The 21,945-nt window shown below is 36.3% G+C and overlaps 1 protein-coding gene across 6 annotated transcripts in view; it reads left to right on the top strand.

Annotated features, from left to right (window-relative positions):
• The window catches only part of TBC1D5 (TBC1 domain family member 5), a 319,487-nt gene that overhangs the window by 104,251 nt on the left and 193,291 nt on the right, over positions 1 to 21,945 (top strand). The gene's annotated exons all lie outside the window — the stretch shown is intronic.

Genomic DNA, 21,945 nt, shown 5'->3' with positions numbered 1-21,945 from the left:
ACATGCCACACCAGCAGTCCCTGATAGTTACCTGTTCTAATCTAGCGTTTGGTGAAACATCCCCCTCTTTACCTCTACATACAACAACTGCTTCTCATCACCCATGGGTGCAAGAAAGTTGATTCTGGAGTTTATTGTGCTCATGTAACTGCATCTTAGCTGGCTCAGTGGATGCTCTTCCACTGAATAACAAGCAGTTTCTGTGGAAAATGTCCTCTTTTGAGGACAGATGTGAGATAGGTGGTGTTTTAGCCACCACTGGCAGCTTCTAGGAGTGAATTGCTGTACTGCTACAAAAGCATGGTGATGGTTCCACTTGATGCTTTTTCCATCATGGCTTGACCCCAGTGTGTTCTGCGCTTGTATTTCTGATTAAGCTGTGTGCTAAAAGATGTCGGCTTTGCTGCAAGGCTTATTAAAATATTAAAAAGAATAACATTATCCATATGGTAAGTAGATAATTAGATGTATTTATGTAATTTCAAACTTCTGCACTTTGAGAGGCTACCATGGCTCAAGCACAGCTGTAAGACTTTCTGATACTCATTTAGTGGTCATTTAATGAATCATCTTGATCTTCATGTGTCTTTCCCTGGCCACCAAGAAAGGAACCTATAGACTGCTTGCTGATTTCTCTGGTTCTACAGAGGAAATGGGGTGGTGGGAGTGTGTCATTTCCTTGGCTCTGCTTGTGCCTTAGTCCACAAGAGTGATTGCTCTTTTTATGCAAGTTTGCTTTAAATTAGTAAGGTCAGGAATGTTACAGATGTGACAGCATAGGCTTTCACTGTAAGATGCTCACGGGCTGTCCTTTATGAGTGCTGCCTGACTGTGACTAGATGCAATCTTTTTCAGAGCTGGTAGCAAGGGCAGAGCCAAAAACATACTTGGATGCTTATCTCTTCACGCTTGTGTTAAAATCAATGGGAATTTAAAAGCTTAGGATTTAAATACTTACAATTTGGAACTATCCCAAGATCCTTGACATCAAAAAGGCGATGGCCTCGTTTTATGCAGATGTCCTAGCACTCAAAGGGTGCATAAATTATTGCACCACTTACCAATTTCTCTTTAATGTATTCCTTTCTTATATCTGGGACACTGTTAATAGATGAAAAAAAAAGGATTAAAAAGCATAAAAATAACTTGTGTGTAAGTTTCTTTGAGTTGAATTTATATCAGTCAGCCTGTCAGCACTAACATATGGGAAACATAGTTTCGCTACCATGCATAGCAGGGGCTAAAAGTGCTGTTCAGACCATGTGCTCAACTCCTACAGAAGAGGGGCTTTATATCACTTGTGCAGCCCACTCACAAATTTAAGGGGTGACATCCATGGGTGCTGAATATATGGTAACCCAAATATTGATCTTGTTACAAAAAATGTAAAATGGAGGGGGGCAAAAGAAGAGATAAAGAAGATCTTCTAGAGCAGCAAGGAATTCAGTAAACTTTAAATACTCCATTTTACAAAAGCTTATTGTATTGCTGTTGCTATATTGAAATGGGGGTTGTAGGTAATAGGGAATTTTCATGTAGCTTTTCAGTATCTTGGGCTAACTTGCAGCAACATATAACATCTCCTTGTATCAATTACTGTGAACAAGTAAAGATCCCTACTGTTTTTGTTTTGTTTTGCTTCCTAAAGCCCCCTGCTGCTGTTGATTACACCTAGATCTGCTACTGATTGGAACTGTTAAAAGGCAGATAGTGTGGATGGTTTCTGAATCATTTAATTGTAGAACTAATAAGATGTTTTTGCTGGCACCTATTAAAACAGATCATATTAATAATTTTGTACATTGTCCATGAAATTTCTGATTACTTTTTCATAATTTTTGTAGATAGCAATGTGAGACTCTCAAGCCTGATGGGTATGTGATGTGTGAGTTTCTTTCTTTGAATAATGTTCCTGGATGGGGGTTTACAAAAGAAATATTAGCGTAAGCTATCCAAGAGCATTATACAGTAGAGATGTTGCTTTCTGTGAGTTTTTACCTTTTTAGTTGCATGTGAATGTCTTCAGGCATGTTGAATTAAGTAGATAATTACGCGAGCAAGGTATATTCAGTCTTATATTAATGCTGCTTTTTGAAGAGCTCTGTAATGCACACTGCACTTCGTACATGTGAACCTGGAAAAATTACTTCCTTAGTACAGTAACACTTGCCAAATTATGTCCAAAATTGGTCTACAACTCTGTTGGCTTTGAAAAAAAACCTCATCCTCTTCAATGGTCTGTCACTGTCCATTGAACCTCTCAGCTCTGGCAAGGTTGAAAAATAATATATGAATACATGCAATAAAGTCCTAAAATGAAGAAGAATAAGAATAGATCGTTATTTATGAAAGTTAAAATCTGAATTGGTGGCTTTCCTATATTCTCTGCTACATGATTTTAAATTTCTGATGTATATAATTTTCAAGCATTAAGGTCAGATTAATATTTGGGAAGGGCAAAGAGGGAAAGGAGGAAGGAAGTCTAAAGTTATCTTAATGCCTTGTAAATCTACAGCAAAACTGATAATCTGATTCCAAGCATCCAGGAAATGGTGCTGCAGAGCAGCTCTTGTATGTCTGGGAGGGTATTACACACACTGGAGAAGTTTACCCATTATGATTTAAAATTAACTCACTATTTCTTTCCACGGCTTCGCCAAATTCTTTCCTCTTCCTACATAGGTATATCCCCTCATGTGCTTTGGTAAAGTAGCAGTAGGGACCAGCTGAATCTGCAGTTTCAGAATTGTTCTGCTGTTGTCAGGCCAATCAGCTAGCCTTTTCTTTGCCCAGTATTACATTAATTCTCAATCAAATCTTTATCAATGTTACCTGCATTTTAAAATATGAGTTTTCATTTTACTGTTTTGTTACTTTTGTCTCTGACACTGAGAACAAATTCTGTTTCCACCCATACTGCTCTTTGGCAGTTTATGAATCATTTTACTTTCCAGTTTCTTCAGTCTTAGCTGAATATTGTAGGGTTTGAGTTCAGGGAAATTAAATTATTGTTTGTAACAAGTGGTTTCTGATAATGATTATCTTAATTTGTGAAAGACTTAATTTTATGTTCTGAGAGATAAGATCTTGCAACCTCTTCTCTTCTTGTTTTCCCTTATATTAAAATTCTCTTGTAACAAAAGGAGTAGCATCATTTATCCTGTAACTGTGGTATTCTACCTATATAGTAATGTATAATAAATTAGCACAGGGACAGAGCTGATCTCAATATTCAATGATGAGGATTGTTCATTTCTGTAGCAGACACCTTGTAACGTAAAGAGTTTATTAAAGTATTAAACATTAGTTATTGAATACAAGTTCTCTACAAATTTTGGCTTTAAAAATCACAAAGCAGCATGATGCAGGCTTCAAGCATACTGGAGCCAGCCATCCACTTTGCACTTTTAGTAGACTCTTAGTTCCCTTGACCAATTATCCACATCAATTATTTGATTTTAAAAGAATAAAATAAAATTACACTGTTGTATCTAAAAAGCTAAATATAGAAGAGAACAAAAAACCTACTTATCTCAAGGAGATAGCTTTCTGTTTTTCTCTACTTTCTACAAAGACAAATGCGTTAGTGTAATGCTCATTTAATCTACTAACAGCTCCTAGGATCTGTTTCTTTTCTTTGGTCTGGGTTGTCTAAATTTTCTTGAGTTTATTTTTGCAGGGATCACTTTTTGCCAGAATAACAGGGGCTGAGAATTTTGAGCCGTATAGTGTAGATAATAGAGAAAATGGATCCAGGTTCTAAACTGAGATAAAGGTTTGAGAAATGTATGTAGAGTTTTCATTGACAGATATGATTGTGTCAGTCGTTCTGGTTACAGATGGAAAAGTATTTTTTTGAACTACTTTTACATAGAATTGTACCTGCTGGTCCCTTCAGGGCCAGCAATTGCTCTTACAGATCGTTCCTGTAACAAAATTCTGCAACTGGAATTTACTTTCACTGGAGTGAATTATAATGTAATTTATCTCTGAACACACAACTACTGTATTGATAATGTGCAGTAGTTTATTAGTAGAATTATAGATTATTAGTAGAATTTTTTTAACTGAACCTGTGAAAAAGAACAGGCATGGCTCTTTGTGTGTTTTTTGTTGGTCTTCTTCTCCCATCACATATAAAAAATACAAACTGAACAACAAAAAAAAAAACAATAAAAGACCCAACACACCCTCCTCAGAAAAAAAAATCAGGAAATAAATAAACCCCAGCATATTGTAATTATTTCAGGCTTATTGCTGTTCAGAATGTTGGAAGTTTTGCTGCTACTTTATTGTAGTACATGAAAGTCTTGCACGGGATGTGTGACTGTTTACTAAAATCAAATAGAAGTGCTACCTGGAAGCTCTCATTGTGCTTTTCAGAAAGCTCGCACTTAAGATTTCCAAGTGCAGGGAAACATCAGCAGACCCTTTGTGCTTCTGCAAAGTATTGTAGTGTTCTTTACCTTAATCCCTGGCAGCATCTTTCCGTTTCTTTGGCTTGTCATCAACATCTCTATCAGAGTAAAACTCCAATGCATGTAGCAAGAAACGAAGCGTGTAGGGGAAAAACGTAAAGGCTTTTGACTGAAATAGTTCCTTAACTTATTAACAGACAAGTGTGCATGTCAGAAAAACACACTTGTTTGCTGTGAGTATATGCAATAGCTGATGGGTAAAGAAACAGAAACCTTAATTGCTGCTTGCGTTTAGGTCACTGTTCATTCATTCATTCATTGCTGGAGCTATGAACTATTCATATGTTGCCACAGTATGTTACTTACACACGACTGATGGTGAAGGAAGTAAGAGCTAAGATGCTTCACAGACATCGACATCGGGGGGATTCACATGTCTGCTTCATTAATATATATGTGCATACATTAATGTTGAAGTATTGAAACTGTTTCAAATGAGATTAAAAACTATCTCTTAAGGTCTGCTATAGTCCTTAGAAACATTTACATTTTTGGCATCAACCTTACCAGTTTCTTAACTATTTTACTTTTACTTTGCCAGTGGGGATATGAGTGCAGACAGAGTGCTCATCGCATGCCTGCTGCCTAGTTTTCTGTTGTTTTTCCTTAGCTAGGTCTGCTCTCTGTACTTGCTAGCCATCATTAAGCATATATGAATCTCTGTGGAGTGGCAGGCATGGATTCTGTGAGTGACATTTCTGGCAGCGTTTTCCTGGTATATGGCACCAGGCCTGATTTTCTGAAATTTTAAATATCTGTGATCCCCATTTGCTTCCGCTGAAGCTGTAGGTACTCTGTCCTTTTGGAAAGCATGATGCTCTGTGCTAAATCTCAGGCAGCTAAGAGATGAGAAAGTCCTAGAAACTTACTTAACACTCATGTGACAGCCTGTTCTGTATAGCAGCAAGAATATTGCCTGTGTGAAGGCATTGCCTCTCCTGCTGTATTGGTTACAGATCCAATAATCTGCCCCTGTGAAACTAGGTTTGGCGACCAGTAGTGAATTGTTTAGTAATGTTTATTGGAGCTCTTTAAAATATATTTGCAATGTATAAAACACTGTGATATATAGAAGCTCATATTCTAATAAGATTACATTAAGTATCCTAATAAGATCAAGGCTTGAAATTATGTTTTTCCGGATTTGAGTGATATAAATTAATTTTAGTTTAAACCAGTGTCATTGTTCTTAGATAAACACTCCATCTGCAGTTTATGTGGGTCTGCATTTAAATAAAAAATTCAATTCTTCTATTAACACAAGAAGCATTTGCTCTTCCTCTCCTTGCGGTATGCTGCAGCTACAGATTGTCAAGGCAATGCTGTAATTATTAAACTCAACCAGTAAATTATATAGAGAACAACAGTGGCTGATCACTGAACTCTGCTGGTACTGGCCTTTCACTTCTCATTTAAGTCTAGCCTACTATATAAAATGAATTCATTATTGTCAATTTAGATCCCTTGTGGAGGCTAATCCACATCACAAAGCCATTCTACACGAAAGTGAATTCTCTTCAGGAAGACCTGACACGTATGTGCAAACTGAAATATGTAGAAAACTTCCAGTGCAGACTAAATTAATTGTTACTTATAACAACAGACTGACCAGGGTGAAACGTTGGATTGGTTCAAGAAGAACCTCACAGTCATAGTTCTGCTGTGATTTCTGTTGGTTTAGCCATTCTACTTTTTATGTTATTGCTAATTCAGATTTCTTGATAACCTATTCCACAAAAATATGGATCCAAAGGACTAACTTGATCTTTAGTTCTTATGGTTTTAAGTGTTAAAATTTCATGCAGAAAGTCAGGGGAGAAGCTTGTCTAGTTTCTGCATCATGGTATTCTTCTTTAATGGTCTGTTTGAAAATGTCTTTTGGACTCAGAAGAATTGTCCCTCAGGTGGGCCTCACTTGGTGAAGATATTAACTAATTTAGCCTGTGTGCATGTATGTGTGTAACTAACTTGTTTAATTATAATCACCCTTCCAGGTACACCACCTGCTATATCAGACTGATGCCTAAGATGATATTCAGGAACAATATGTATTACTGTCAGCTATGGCCAAGAGAGTTTTGGGGCTGTTTTTTTAGTATATTAGCATTTTAGTACACTAGCATTTCTAACAGTGTTTCTATCAGATTTAATTATTTAAATTTACAATATTGTATTATATTTCATGTTCAATGTACTTAAAGTACGCAAGAGTTTGGAAAATTAGGAGTGACAGGAAAGTGTAATTGTACTGATGAGTGGCTAGCACTGAGTGCGAGCTCCTCATCGAGCAGCAGTCTTCACATCACCCTGTGCAACCTATAACTGGTTTGTTAATTTCATTCTTTACCTAAAATGTAAGTCAGAGAAGATAAAATTAGAATTAGGGGGATGGTTTTATTTCTTGCTACCTTTTAATTCACAGAAAGGTAAAGGTATTTTTCTATTACCATAATGTACCTTACTGAACCTGGTAACATTTCAAGCGCAGAACACAGAAAGCATAGCAACTCTAGAGATCATCTGTTCCAGTTTTATACTTAAATGCCAAAATTTTGCATGCAGTATAATAGCAGGAAGAGTTGATACGTTGCATTTACCAATGACTGCTCAAGATTTCTCCCTGTCCTGTCCAAATACAGCTAAGTATGTTCTTATGGATGTCTCAGCATAAAAAAATCAGTGCATTTCACTGTCCATTTGGCGTGAAGCAGTAGATACAGTGTAAAATTAATTCTGTACTTGACTTTCTCCAGTGTCAGGCATAGATCTTGTCAAATTCTTCGCTACTTTGTTTGCTTAAAGACTTTATCCTGAGCTGTGGAACAAGAATAGTAATGACCTTCGTATTCAATTTTCCAATATTTGGTTTACACCATACGCTAGAAAATCTGTTATCGAGTAGACAATTTGTGGTGATTTTTTTTGTCAATTTATTATGTTTCTTTTAAAAATTGTTTCTCATACAGTGTGCAATAGTTTAATTCATATTTTTCCATTAGAAGAAGCAAAGAATGTTAGCATTCGTGTCTCTATAAACATATTTAAAATTTCAGGGAGAGTTTAAATATTTATGAAAATATAAAAGGTAACTTAAAAATAATATGTTTGTCTTAGAAACTTGTGGCCAGAACTTATCTGCACACAAATTACTTTTGGGAAAAGAGAGGAGCATACTTACAGTCAGTTTTAATATTTTTAATGGTTTTCACTTTTTACTTTGCAGCTTATATAAAGCTTTCAAATATTAATATATATTCAAGATTAGGGGTTTATAAGCTTCTTTCATTTACCATACTTTGCTTGTCCGTGAAATTTTCATGGTCTTCTGATTCTTCTGAACCATAGTTGTTGTGCATGCAGGTAGACAGCTGATGATCTGCTAACTTTTCATTGCATAAATAAGTGAAACTCTTGGCCCAAAGATAGCAAACGCCATTAATTTCTTTAAAAATAGCCTACAACTGGAAGGCGTATTTTTTCTCATGGTTTCAATTTCTGATATTGGAAGCATTCTGACTTTGAATATTTGTCCTTGTCACATATTTTATTTTCTCTGAGATCTTAAGCTGCTTTTTGGAAGCCTCAGTACTTCATGTGGAGAGTATATCTGGCTATAGATACTATCTCTTAAAAAGTCATAGTGGTGGAATTATTTCATCATTAAATAATTTGGGAAGGGGTTTTTTAAAGAATGCTGGTTTATTTATGTTCCTTAACTGTTGATCTAGTATTTAAGTAAAGAATTGAAATTTGTTTATTACTCTTCAGAAGTGCATTGGACATGACTGAATTTTGCTCCCTGTCCTGTAATGAGGCTTTTGTGTGACATTGAGTTGACACTTTGGAAAATACTTAATCTTTATTCTACCCTTTCTTATTTTCCAGTGTGATATAGAGCAGTACAGAGACCTTTCATATCAGAAAACCAACAATAAAAAAGGTGGATATTCTTGAAACTGATGTTGCCGTACTTGAGTATTTAGATTATTTCTTCAGTGCTTGTAAACCAAGGCTAGTTATCCTTAATACAGTGCTTCTTCCCTTACACATAGACAGATTTCTTTTCTTGAAGTAGATACTTAATAGCTATCCCTCATGGAAAAAAAAATTCAAGGGTTTCAAGGAATAGCTGTAGCAATTGCAGAAGTGTATAAATTACCATCTCTTTTGGGTTTTTTCCTGCTCTCAGTACAACTCTTACTATAATTAGCCAGCATTTAACAGCAAATGTTTGCTTTGGTTAAATTATTCAGAACATTTATTTTACTTGTCAAAGGTTAGATCAGGTTGTTGTTTGAACTGGTAATTAAATGCAGCCTAATACACTGTTATATTTATATGCACTATCAGCCCTCTTTCCTCCTTATTCTGTATAATTTTATAATGTTCAGGGCTGACATTTAGACTTCCAACTCAAATAGATCCTGTTTTCTTGTAAAGAAAGCTAAGATTTTACTCAGTGTTTCATTGCATGTGTGTATTATTAAGAAAATAAGAATTAGGGTTTTTTGGAATATCATAGCTCTGGACTTTGTTGTCATAAAATTAGTGAGGACCCTTTGAATATTTTATTTGCATATTTCAGTAAGTCATTACACAGCGTCTGGTATGTAGTAATTATTTTTCAGAGATGAAGGTGAGGTGGACAAGTGCAGCTGTCCCCTTTACTAATTGAATACCTACAAGTTGCAGTAATGTGCAGTATGTTTATATTACATTCCCAAATCTTTACTGGAAATATGCATAAGACTGAAATACTGAGAGGTTTCTAAAATAATCACATAGAGGAATCGAATGAGCAAATAAAATTTAAAAGTCTCAAGGTCAGAACTTGTCATGAATCTAGAGCAGTGGCCTTTGTACATTAGAGCACTGAGGCTGCCTATCCAACCTGATAAAATCAGTGTGAGTTTTAGACAAGCCAGAATTCAGACTTCTGTAGTCTCTCAAGACAAGTTCAGAAATTATTTTTCACGCATTTACATTGCACAGTGCTTTAATTATCATACCTATAATGTGCCCATTCCTTTTTTATTTCAGCTATGTGTATTTTCTCAGTCACATTTGAAGAAAGACTAAATCATAGGGCTCTTTTGAAAACTTCTATGCTTCTAGGCCTAATACTGTCCAATGACTGTGAAAGGAAGAAAGTTGCTGTCCAGTAAAAAAAAGAAATAAACACAAAAGTGGATCATCAACATATCAGTAATCTTTTCTCCTACCCTGTGTAGACAAGTATTCACACCTTTTTCAGTGTATTTGGGTTGTAGCTCTTTTCATGAGGCTATCAGAGATATGTATGAATTTCAACCTACCTTATTTCTCAGCATTTCTAAAATGTTTCTGAAAAATTCTACCTATTGTACTTAATGTGTTGAAAGTGCAGTTTTGAAAGTCTCACAGTTCTGTCCAATCAGAACTATGCTGATTCATGGCCTTATTAAGAAACAATTCAGACTCCCTAATTTATCCACTGTCATGGTGATCCCCCCAGACTATTATGTGGCTGCAAAAGGGCAAAAAGGACTGTCTTAAAAAGCCAAAATCCATACCTCAGTTCTTACACATGTGATCTCAGAGTAGCAGGATTGATTCTTTTTTCTTATTTTGTTTTTTTTACCTTTTCCTCCCTATGACCATATTTAGTAATTATACTGACACAGGTCACCATGGGCCACAAGGTAGAATGATACAGTAAAAAACAGAGTTAAAAGTGAAGTGTATTCTTGATTATAATTATAGCATTGCTAGCGTGAACTGAAGAAACTCGATAATGGTGGTTCAGTTTGTTATTTTGCACCTTGTGAAGTTTTTATACTTCATGCCTGTAGGAGGTAGCTAAAAATAGGAGAATATACAGTGCTCTTACAGAACTTACGTTGACCTCTAGGTAAAGTACATTTATTTGTGTATCAATCTTGAACATTGAGCCGTTTTGATTGATGTAGTAGATTGCATATGCATATGGCATACAGAGGACTATCTAAATATAAACTAGAATCAAAATTACTAAATGGATTTTAAGTTGTGCAGAAGTGCCATACAGGTGTGAGTCTTGGCATGGTTACAACAGACTATGTTGCCTTTCATTCGGAAAACTGGTCGTAAGTTAAATAGTTGCTGTATTTATGATTGAGAAGTATTCACACATCGATTTGCACCAAGACTGTTGATGGGTATGAAAACCAGTGTAGTTGTTTCAGATGGTATCTTTAAGACCCTTGGTAGTATGAATCGGAAGAAGAGTTTTGACAGCATGGCACATATCCATGAAAGGAGCCATTTAGAGGAAATAATAAGTTTCAAAGTTTACCATGTAATGTTGGGGTATGGGTAAGGTCTTAAAGCATTTTATCTGTGGACTAAGGAGCTTGGTGTTCAAATGGTACTTCAGTCATGAATGAAACAACCCAGCAACACCAAAACCTGTTATTTCTTGCACATTTCTCATTATAATTTCTGCTGGCTTTGAGAAAAAGAATACTAACAGTTTGGGTTAGAGTGTTCTTTAGTCCTCTGTGTTATCTTTTAAAAGCCAAACTGTGTGTATGTCTTTGGAAGGGTGAGACTGCTTTCTTCATGTTTCTGTCACCAGTGAAACACTCTTTCTGTTCAGTGAAAGAACACCACTAAATACAGAGGCAACCTTGAATTTAAAGGAGGTGAGGAAATATTCTTTCCAGCATGCTAATTTTGTATAGATGTACTAGATGAATTTTTTTTTTTAGAAAAAAATATCTTTATGTTAAAAATTCTGTGTTCAGTTATTTGAATGGATGAGGGGAGTCTTATGTGGGGTTCTTTAGGATAAAGAAAGTGGACTTGGAGTAGCATAGTGAAGGAGTGATTTTCTGTCTTTCTAAAGCATTTCATTTCAGTAATCTTTTATGGTTTGGCTTACATTTCTGATAAGATGCTGTCAAAACCTCTAAACCAAAAATGGCGAATAATGTTAAAAGTTATCTGAGCTTGTTGTATTCAGTAGCTTACTTATAAATGTGGCTGGTAAAACAGAGCAGGATTTCCCTGGTTGTTTTCTTCACAGCAAAGAACAAGAACTTCCCAAGCACAGGAGTTTGGATGAGTAGGCAGAGGATGTGATGCCTGCTTGAGAAATCCTTAAGCTTCAAGCCTTCCTGGCAACAGGTGGAATTACAATATGTGTTTGACAGAGAATAGTCATCTCAGCTAGGCAATGTCTGTCACCTCGCCTTTGAAGAAAGATCTGTCCGCTCGGTCAGCTCTTTCCTCCTTTTCCATCAGGAAGCTAAGAACATCTGCTACTGCCATCTTATGTCTTCCTTTTAGGAGAGAAAGCTAGATGAATAATACATGACAGACCAAAATTTAAAAAGTAATTGCTAATTTTAGGTGCCTCAAGATGCACAGCCTTACTATTAGGTAAGAAAGGAAAGTGGGAGCAGATCGCACCTATATTCTATATGCTTGGTTTCTTTCCATTTACTTCTGCATCCCATTCAAAATTCTCATCTTCTTAATGCGCTAAGTGGACCATAACCTGGCTGCTGTTAGGTCACTTCTCTACCTGAACTAGGTCAGTTCTCTGCCTCAACTATTACCAGAAATGCAACAACATAGCAAAAGAACATTTTTCTAAGCTTTCACATGTGACTAGTTTGAGACCATAGAGTCTGCAGCAGCACAAACCCTGAAAGCTGCGTTTTCACAAATTTCATGGTATTTCTTGGGTTGGAGAGAAAGGAAATAATAAAATTGGTCAGAATTACAGCAGAGAAATTAAAAAAAAAAAAAAAAAAAAAGAGTTGTGGAAACAGCTCTTTTGTCCAGGAGGATTTAGAATGTTAATGCCGTCATGATTTGTATGTTAAATATTCTTTAAAAAGTCATACTGGTCCATCAAACACAGACAAAAAAAACCTGTCTGTAAAGACTTTCTAAAAACAATAGGGAAAAATTAATCAAGGAGCTTTCTAACCATGTCTTGTTTACATCTGTTATATTTTTTTAATAAAATGGGCTTAGAAGCTTAGCCTCAAAGGTATTGCAAGCTTTCTATAAAGTATAATGACAGCTGTTGCTCAAGTGCAGTTCTTCAACTCTGTTCACTGTTTTGAGGAAATTCCAGTTCTTTTTTGTTGGTTACCTACGACAGAACTTGGTATTTTGACAACAGTGGGAGATTCAGTCATGTCCTTGTGGTTAGTGCGTTGGGGAGAGCACTCAGCCAAGTCTAACGTATTTAGGAGCCATCATTCTATTGTTTTACCTATTAAAATAAAAAATCTTTAGAGAATCTGCGTATTCTGTTCTCATTCCCCAGAGCAGAAGAGCATATACTTTTGTCAGGGGAACTGATCCCCCTTAGACAACTGCTCCTGGTCTTCCTAAGATCTTGCTCTACTATTCACTTGTCTAGGAATGTCATGAAAAAACAGGCCTTTGCTTCTTGCTGCATAGTGTGTGCTAACCCACTTCTAAAGCAAAATAAACCCAGGGCTTTAAAGTAAAGAAAATAGAAAATAAAGCAAAAAGCCTTTTTAACTCATAAATTGCAGCTTACTTTTATTACTATTTCCCCTTTTAAAACACTGCATGTTATCCTGATTTCTGAATTAATGTGCTATGGGTTCTCATTCTCACTGTAAATTTTATGGTACATTTTTGAAGTTCTGCAGAGTTAAATGTATATTTTTTTATAGCCAGACTTTTGTTCCTCTGTAATCTTGTGAAGTACTGCTTCCTACTTGCTGTTTAAGACCTGGATCTATTTCAGGTTTTGAGGCAGTATAGCCAGTGTGTGGTTGATGTACCATGCTGTTTGTACTAGTGCCTTCTATGTATATGTTTTACATGGTCTGGCAAGGAGCAGGGACTGCCCAGAAAATATTTTAGGAGGAATAAATGCCTCTAAGTAACAGTGCATTATAGAAATCATTGTGCTACAGTGGCCTTACCTGCCTAGCTTCTCTGAGTCTGAAGACTTCAGCAAGACCACTTGTTCCCTTGACAGTTTGATGTGCATGTACAGGAAAGCATAGAGCATTTCATGCAGCTGCTCAAAAATTTTAATGGAAAAAATGAGGGAGGGAAGGGATAGGAAAATAAGTTTTTACAAAGGCATGTAATGACAGGACAAGGGGCAATGGCTTTAAACTTAAAGAGGGTAGATTTAGGTTGGCTATAAGGAAGAAGTTATTTACTGTGAGGGTGGTGAGGCACTGCCACAGGTTGCGCAGAGAAGCTGTGGCTGCCCCATCCCTGGCAGTGTTCAAGGCCAGGTTGGACGGGGCTTGGAGCAAGCTGGTCTAGTGGAAGGTGGCCCTGCCTGTGGCAGGGGTTTTGGAACTGGATGATCTCTAAGGTCCCTTCCAACCTGAACGATTCTATGATTCTGAATTGTAACAAATAACACTGTAATTATTAAAGAAGGATGAGTATTGCACTAAGATTTTCTCCCATTTATAATATTAATAACCTTGGCAGGATTTAGTACTGAAAGTTCCTGAACACCAGAAACAAAACAGATGTAGCAGGATTTGCTGAGCACAGAGTTCACTGTCTGCAAAAGAACCTGCCTTATCATCTTTTTTAGTATCATGGGATACTGAAAAAAAATAACCGGAGTAAAACATTACTCATAGCAGTAGTGGTATTTTGGTATAAAGTCCTTCATGCAGTCAACTACCTGCGAGGGGTAGCAGGTTTCATCTGTACCATGTGTTTCCAAGCCTTAGGAATTTTCCTTTGCTTGAGGAGTGAAGGCTGAAGAGAAGCAATGTGAGCCGGCAGTACATGACATGAATCCTGTGCCTTACATAGTGTATGTCTTCAGACTGAGCATTTGAGTGCAAGAGGGAGCATTCATGGGAAGCTTTAGCATATTTTTTACCGGGGTAGCTCTAGTCTGAATTTTTTTCCAAGTATAGCTTTTAGACATACTCAAGTAAGCCATTGCTCCCATTGGCAGAAGTAGTGGGAAATCCTTGCAATTTGCATTCATTGCACTGCGCTGAATTGGGTTTCAAATGGCACCTTGTCTTTGCTTCTTCTTGCACCCAGTTTTCTTCCTCAGTCATGCCCATTTGAATTCACTCATCAGGACTGGATCACATAGGGGAACATGGGTTTATGGTTCTTCATGTTATGTAGAAACCTCATTGTAAGATACAAAACAAATTCTTTCCTCCTTTGAAAGTGCCTGTGAAATCATCCTTTTTTTCTTAGCAAATGGGGCTTACACTAATGTTTTTTCTGTACCTCAGCATGAGACCATGCTGCTTTAGCATCTGCGTATCTAGAGGAGAAAACCAGAAGAGAAATATTTGATGTAAATGCCTCTGTGCATGCATGACCATGCTGGTGTTTCTATACAAATTCCGTCAACCCCTGTAGGAAACTGTTTTCTAAAAATAGTGAAAGAATAAAGGCTGAATCCTGTATTAATTGCTTACTACTTTAAAGCTGTGATATCCTAGAAACTTACTTCATTGAATACACTTTTAGTGTCTAAGCTAGTTACTATCATTTTGGGTAAGGCTGCAGGCTAAGCTGCCATTTCTTCCAGTTCACTGTTTTGATGATTTCTTTCAGTCTTGACATTCTTTGGCCCTTTGAGTTACATATGTATTACTAAAACATAAAGTGTGTAGCATAGCAAGGAGCCTGTGTGTTCCTGAAAGTAAAACTCTTAAATACTTAAAAGCAGTCATTTCCATACCCTAAACAGCAGTAAACTACTTTTATCTCTTAACTGTCTTTGGAAGGACAAAGCTTTAAATTATGTTGAATCATTTCATAACCAGGTAGATAAAATATATTCTGAAATAAAATAAACAAGGGATTTCTTCAATTTAGTGGGTTTGGAATTGTTTGAATCATTTTAATGTGAGTAGGGTTTTCACCACCTCTAGGTTACTCCAAGAAAAGGGAGTAGCTTCATAGCTGAATGATTCAAAGATAGGAAACCTTACTGCATTTTGCCCTCTCCTCTCCCATCTTCCTTTCATTAAAGTAAAACATTGTTTCTTACAGGCTTATGTCCTAGGTTATAGTTTCTAGGCTTTTAGTAGGTCTTGTTGCTCTTCTCTGGACTGCAGCAGCTGATTCTTGTCTTGTCATGGTATCCATCTAAAGATGGATACACAAATGCAGCTCAAGCCTTTGCAGAATCAGATGATGGGAGATTTACACATTTCCTTGTTATCAAGTTGTTTTGGCTGTGAGGAACCTTTCTCTACTTCAGTTGAAGGGAAGTGTGGTAAAAATACAGCAACATAACATTTCCACATCTGCTGCTGAGCAGCTAGGTCCTGGGGCTGCAGGGGGTGTTCAGGGCAGGGGCTGCGTTTTAACTATTGACTTTGGTTCTTTTCTGGTTTTGCTGGTATTTCTTGTTTGAAATCAGTGTTAGATCAAAGTTGTGCTCTTCTAATAGCCTCATTGTGGAACTGTCACCTAAGCCTGCATTAAAAATAAGTACAGTTTTGTGCTGAGTGTTTGGAGCTTGTTTCTTTTTAGGAACTTCAAACTGCAAAATTGAGGCTGGCTTTGGCTGTTGTCTTGGATTTTGGGGGGTTGGGTGTTTTTGGTTGTTTTTTTTTTGAGATTAGACCATACTGAATACATAACTGTAGTTCTGTGAATTTAAAATGGTTGATGCGGTAATTTTGTTGTCACTGTTTTCAATGCAGAAGACAGAAAATGTTTCACCATAAATGTCACATCTCACTTTTCATAGCATTAGACCTTGGGAAACATTGTTGACAAGATTACTAGGGACCTGTGGGTATAGAATTTAGTGGTCAACGTTATATAAGGATTTCGATCCTCACTGCTTTATTCAAAGTTTCCTTCCGTAGTCAAATTACTGTTCCTTACAGAATCATGTAACTTCAGGAAAATCTTAGGCCAGCAGCTGTGTGAAATTGTAAGAAAGTAACTTACTTGTGGAAGATTTCCTATCTTCCAAATTAAAAGAGTGTGAAGTACATGAAGTGTTTATTTATTATAGTTTTGCATTCGGTTGTTTGGTTTTGTGGGGTTTTTTGTTATGTTGGAGTTGTTTTATTTTAGTGGATTTTTGGTTTTGATTTTGTTTTCCTTTTTTAACTTCTAGCATAAAAAAAGGTTTTAGCTATCATGTGAATTACCAAGAGAATGCATTGTCATGGTCCCAGGCTACTTGTGTTGTTTCTTATCCCTGACATTTTAATTCAGTGCTAAATTAATACTTTGCATGTTTAAATACTGGTAAGACATGAAAGTTGTAGGGTTAAAACTGTAGACAGTGCTTTAAAGCTCCTATGATAATTGTTCTTAGGTATGTATTCCTTTACTGTGGCTCTTGAGACAACTATTTAATAGACAACATTTGAATAATACAAATGTGCGGTTGGTAAAAATGGATTAGGGTTTCAGGGTGGTACCAATGGGTGATATTTAATATTGAATGACATGTATTAAGACAAATGCTTTTATATATAATTTATTTGGCATTGTAAATGCATTTATCTTGTGAGATACAGACCCCCTGTTGCCACATGAAGTATTCTGGAAAGGTTCGGAGTAAATAAATAATAAAACCACTTTGATATACAATCTAACAATATTAAATATTAAGACTTTCACATGATTGATTTTAATACTTAATTAACTTATTTAAAGTCCCATGTAACTCTGTTTTTGTATTAAAGATCAGGGAGACATAAGTTAAAATGCAGGAAATGTTATTAAATGTGACAAAATTAATTGCATTTCATGATCATCAGACTCTGGCTGTTAACCTGTCCATCAGTGGCATGATCTTGTTTGTTTTCTTCTGGACCCCAGCTGATGTTAACGTTACCATGTCAGTCCATTTTTATGTTTGCATCATTCTATTTTAATGATACATAATCTGATATATTTTATAAAAGAAAACAGACTTGCTTTATGCTGTCCGAAGTTTGTCAAGTTGTGCACTTCTGAGTTAGTAAATGTCCCTCCTAAGGCATGTTTCTTCAGTGAGTGGTGGCAACCTGTGGAAGTGGCTGAGTAGAAACACTAGCTAGTTTTAAATTGGAGGGTAAGAAGGGGGTGTTTGGGTTTGATGGGGTTTTGTTGGGTTGTTTTTACTTTTGGAGCACTTGAACTAGTGTCTTCTGTATTTAAATGAAAGTGGTGGTAGTAAAGGGCTCAAGTGAAGAACTCAATACTATCAGGTAGGTGTTCTCTGTGACCTAAGTAAGAATCACTTCCAGAGCAAATAATAAAGCAGTGAATATTACAGATTGGAACCACATTTTCAAAAATGCCCATTAAAATTATCCAGCTTGAAACATATCGTCTTCCTGTTCCAAAAGTCATGCTCAGGACTGCTTCCTGCTCACCCTTTATTCAGACAAAACATGACATTTTTATTTTTATTTTTATTTTCTTTAGGAGGAGTAATTTAAAGCCCAGGAGATTTTGGCCAGTGAAAAAAAACCCAGGCTCTGGAACTGTTTCTAGATTATTTGCAAGTCATCTCTACTTCATTGCTTTAAATAAACACAGTGTGTGTTTATTTTCCTAATACTCAGTTCCTTATCTACTTTAAAATGTTTTCACATTCTGGAGAGTCCTCATTCCTGTGAGCTAATATGCTTGATTACTTCATAAGCTGCAAATGAGGGGCAGAGTTGTGAGCCCTCATAACATGATGCTGTCAAACTTAACAAAACATTTATAAGACCATTACCACATCAGACATTTGCTTTTAGTCAGGTCGTTTTAATCAATTTGACTTTACAGGGCAGCTAATTTATCACTTAGCTAAACAAGTATTTCCTCTACTTGTCATCAATTTCAGTAATTAAAATGGTAAACTTTGCTATATGGCATGAAATAAAGGCCCAAAGATAATTTGGAGAAGGTGGATGATACAGTCTAGTAGAATGAATGCAAGGTGTTATTTAAATACTTTGGTACGCTTCAATAGTTTTCAGAAATGTCATATTCTGGTAGCCTTGCTGGTATGGATATAAGCTGTTTTTTATTTTTAGCACATCCAAAATTAAACAATATCGTTCAGCTTCTTCCTCAAAAGTTAGTGGGTTCTTGTTCTCCTTTCTTTGAGCATACAATGTTTTGGTATTTTGCTTGATTGTTTGGGGGTAAGAGGTTATTAGACATCAAAGTTTGGACAAGTGCTGCAGTATGTGCAGGTGTTCTGCCCTGGTCCTAAGTACTTCCTCAAGGCTGCAGGTCCTCTCCTTTCATTTCGCCACTGGGGGACAGGAAGAGAGGGGAAATGGATGTTGTAGAAGCTCAGAATTGCCTAATTCTTTTTCATCTTCTCAGTTCCACCTTCAAAATTTCTTCTATGAGACTGATTATATTTTCTAATTTTGCCCAAGCAGTGTGAATACTCTTCACATCTTAAACATAGTCCATAGGCCTGTCTTTCAAAGAATTTTTGGTATCTGCATTGAGAACCTGGGTTGACAGGTCACAGATGTACTGATAAGATGCCTTTACTGGAAAGCAGACTGGATTCACTCCACATGCATTGGTCAGTGAGGAGCACACCTGAATGCTGTTCTCGGTGGCGTGAAGGCTGTCCCTGTTTGTGTGCCTAAGGAGAATAGCCAGACAAGTAGTTTGTATGCCTGTATTTTCCTTGGGCTCATGGGTGGATTAGTTTCTCTTTTCATTCCCTTAACTATATAAATGTTCCATACACAGCCTTAATTATTTTTTCATATATATTAAAGAATAGTTGAACTCCCGGCGCTGGGAAGGGTGCCTGGTCTTTGGGGTTTTTAGCCCTTCATCTCTGGAGGAACAGAATAAGTAGGAATAGATAAAATAATCACTGTTAGCTCTGACTGAGATGTTAGGGTTTAACTAGATAGCCGGTATCATCAAGTCTTGTAATCTAATAATTGAATTCTAGATTTTTATAACATTTTTATTGTTTCACATTGAGAATGTTTTTAAATTGCATCTTATTTAATATCAACAATATGTTACAGGCCATTACAAATCAACCACAAACCTGTAAAGAATTAATCTGTCTCAGTAAGATCCCAAGCGTAATCATAATTGTTTAATAGTTCTCTTTTCTCTTTGTTCAAACAGCTGAAAAGAACTTAAGTATAAAACTGTAGAGAAAATTGCTTGGACTAAGGAGTGACAAGACTAATAGGTAGTGATTTTTTTTCTAACACTAATCAAATGTATCCGTAAACAAACACAAGTAACTGATTAAATCACTCTGCAAGTATCAAAAGTAAATCTATTCAGCTGTTTAAAACTGCTCTAACCGTCTGTAAAGTAAATTATGGCTATTATGTGTTGTAAAGGCATGGTATTTGGGAGTATTTTGAAAAAAGAGAAGGTGGATACAGAACAGAAGAATGCAGAACAACAAATTTACTAGAGCTGATTTCCTACTGTGTTATGGACATAGGACAATATATGTCTGAAGCATATTATGTCTTAACTAAGTGGTGGCTGCTAAAACTACAAGGGCTGGTAAGGTCATTTTGTACCTAGTTCTCAATTTGAAATGCACTCAGGATTGTGCCTTGGTCAGATGATGTAACAATGTCTAAAGGACCATCAAAATAACAACTTAAACTCTAGCAGCATAGTTCAAAATAAACCTGTAATTTTTTGTGAAGACAAAATCAACAGGTCAGTAGAGAGGTGATTGCAATCAGAGAACCATAGAATGATTTGGGTTGGAAGTGACCTTAAAAATCATCTCGTTCCAAGCCCCCATCTGGCTTAGAACACTTACACAGTTTTACAATTGTAAATTTACAATTTACATTGTAATAATTTACAATTATTACAGTGATATAGCAAAGGGAACAAGAGCAGCAACTAAAATTCCAGCAAGGGAAAACTATAAATGTATCTTTCTGCAAAGTTGTTTCTTGTGTTTTGTTTTAATTGAAAGAATTAAGTAAATTCTTTCAAGCGTTTCATTTATTTTTTCAAGGTATGAGGTAGTTCTAAATGTCTCTCTGTATTCTGTAGCCATAAGACTACATTAAAATGGATAGCAAATTTATAAACATTTTTCTTGGAGTTTCCATTTGTGTATTTTTCATTATTATGGTTTAGAAATTACATAGGAAATACATGATGTGTACTTGTGTTTATAATACATTTTGTTGAGCTAGTACAAAGAGTTGTTCAAGGCAGTTCTGGTTTAGTGGTGTGTTTTTGTCATGTGACTGCACTAATTTGACATAAAGGTGTATCACTGCAGAAGTGGGTAGTCCTGCCTTCCCTCAGTTACTGGCTCCTTGTTCACAAGAGCTTCACATGTTCTCTTCTGTCTAAAAGTAGTAAGAGATAATGGTGTGATCATTTCAGCGCCACACTGACACAGGTGCCAAGGCAGATAAAGGACAAAACCCTTAAGGGACACAGCTGAGAGAGCATCCTTTTGAAGATAGTCTGAGTGCATTGGTTTGAAGGAGATGCCTAACAGTGGCCCAACTAGCTTTGTTTATTATTTAGTGTTTTGGGTTTGTTTGGGGGTTGTTTGGTTGTTTGGGTTTTTTTTACATAGCTTTATAGGAAATGAAGCAGATGAATAATGTATAAAAGCAGAAAGGTCTTAGGAATACCAGTCCCCCTTCATTTATTGACAGTAAACTGAAGGTATAAAGCATATATGGTCAATGCCATGCCTTATAAGGACCAAAGGAAAACCATAGCTGAAGTGATTTCCAAATAGGTAATATACCAGTCCTGAAAGTGTAGGTGCCCACCTCTTTGTGTGTTTGTCCTTGCATATTTATTTTTAAATATAATTTTATTGGAGTTAAAAGTTACAGTACTTGTAAACTAAGCAGTTAGGATAAGTGATATTTAAAACTCAGATGGCAATCAGAGGTGACTACCTAGTGTGCTTGGGCAAATCAAACCTATTTGGCTGGCATAGTTCTTTTGTGTTGCAGGTTAATAAATTGCTGTACAGTGACCAAAATGCAGTCTTGACAAATGGACCCTTGTGCTGTTAATGCACTGGAAAAGTCGTTTTTTCTTCTTACTGCTCTGACCATAATACTGTCTGTTTTTCACTCTTTTATTGGCATCCACTTACTCCTTGCAGCCAGTATTAGCTTCCAACACTCCTCATGTGAACTTCTATCGTAGTTTTTGTTCACTTATGTGGTAGTTTTGTGAATGACATTCAGCAGCTTATGATGATGAATCTGGGTCACCTACTTCCTGGCGTTTTGATTTCATTCTTTCTCCTCTTTTGCCCTTTATTTTTGGAAGAACTTCTTTGTAAGTAATCACTGCCTAGCTGATTATGTTTCTTCAAATGCTTCTTTAACATTATCTTTCCAGAAAGCTAATATAAATCTTATTAAAACCGAAATCAGCCATCTTACCAATCAGAAATATCTCATTCTCCCTTTTAGCATGTGCTTGTGTCCTTCTTGCTGTTATCTTATACTTGACATACGATTTCTGAAAAAGAAGTGCTTAAAAGGAAGTT

Source organism: Pezoporus flaviventris, unplaced genomic scaffold, assembly GCF_033815535.1.
Source record: "Pezoporus flaviventris isolate CSIRO_AGI_PZ_B2104156 unplaced genomic scaffold, CSIRO_AGI_Pfla_v1 ptg000037l, whole genome shotgun sequence".
In the NCBI taxonomy this organism is placed as follows: Eukaryota; Metazoa; Chordata; class Aves; order Psittaciformes; family Psittacidae; genus Pezoporus; species Pezoporus flaviventris.
This window is presented reverse-complemented; position numbering and strand designations above follow the sequence as displayed.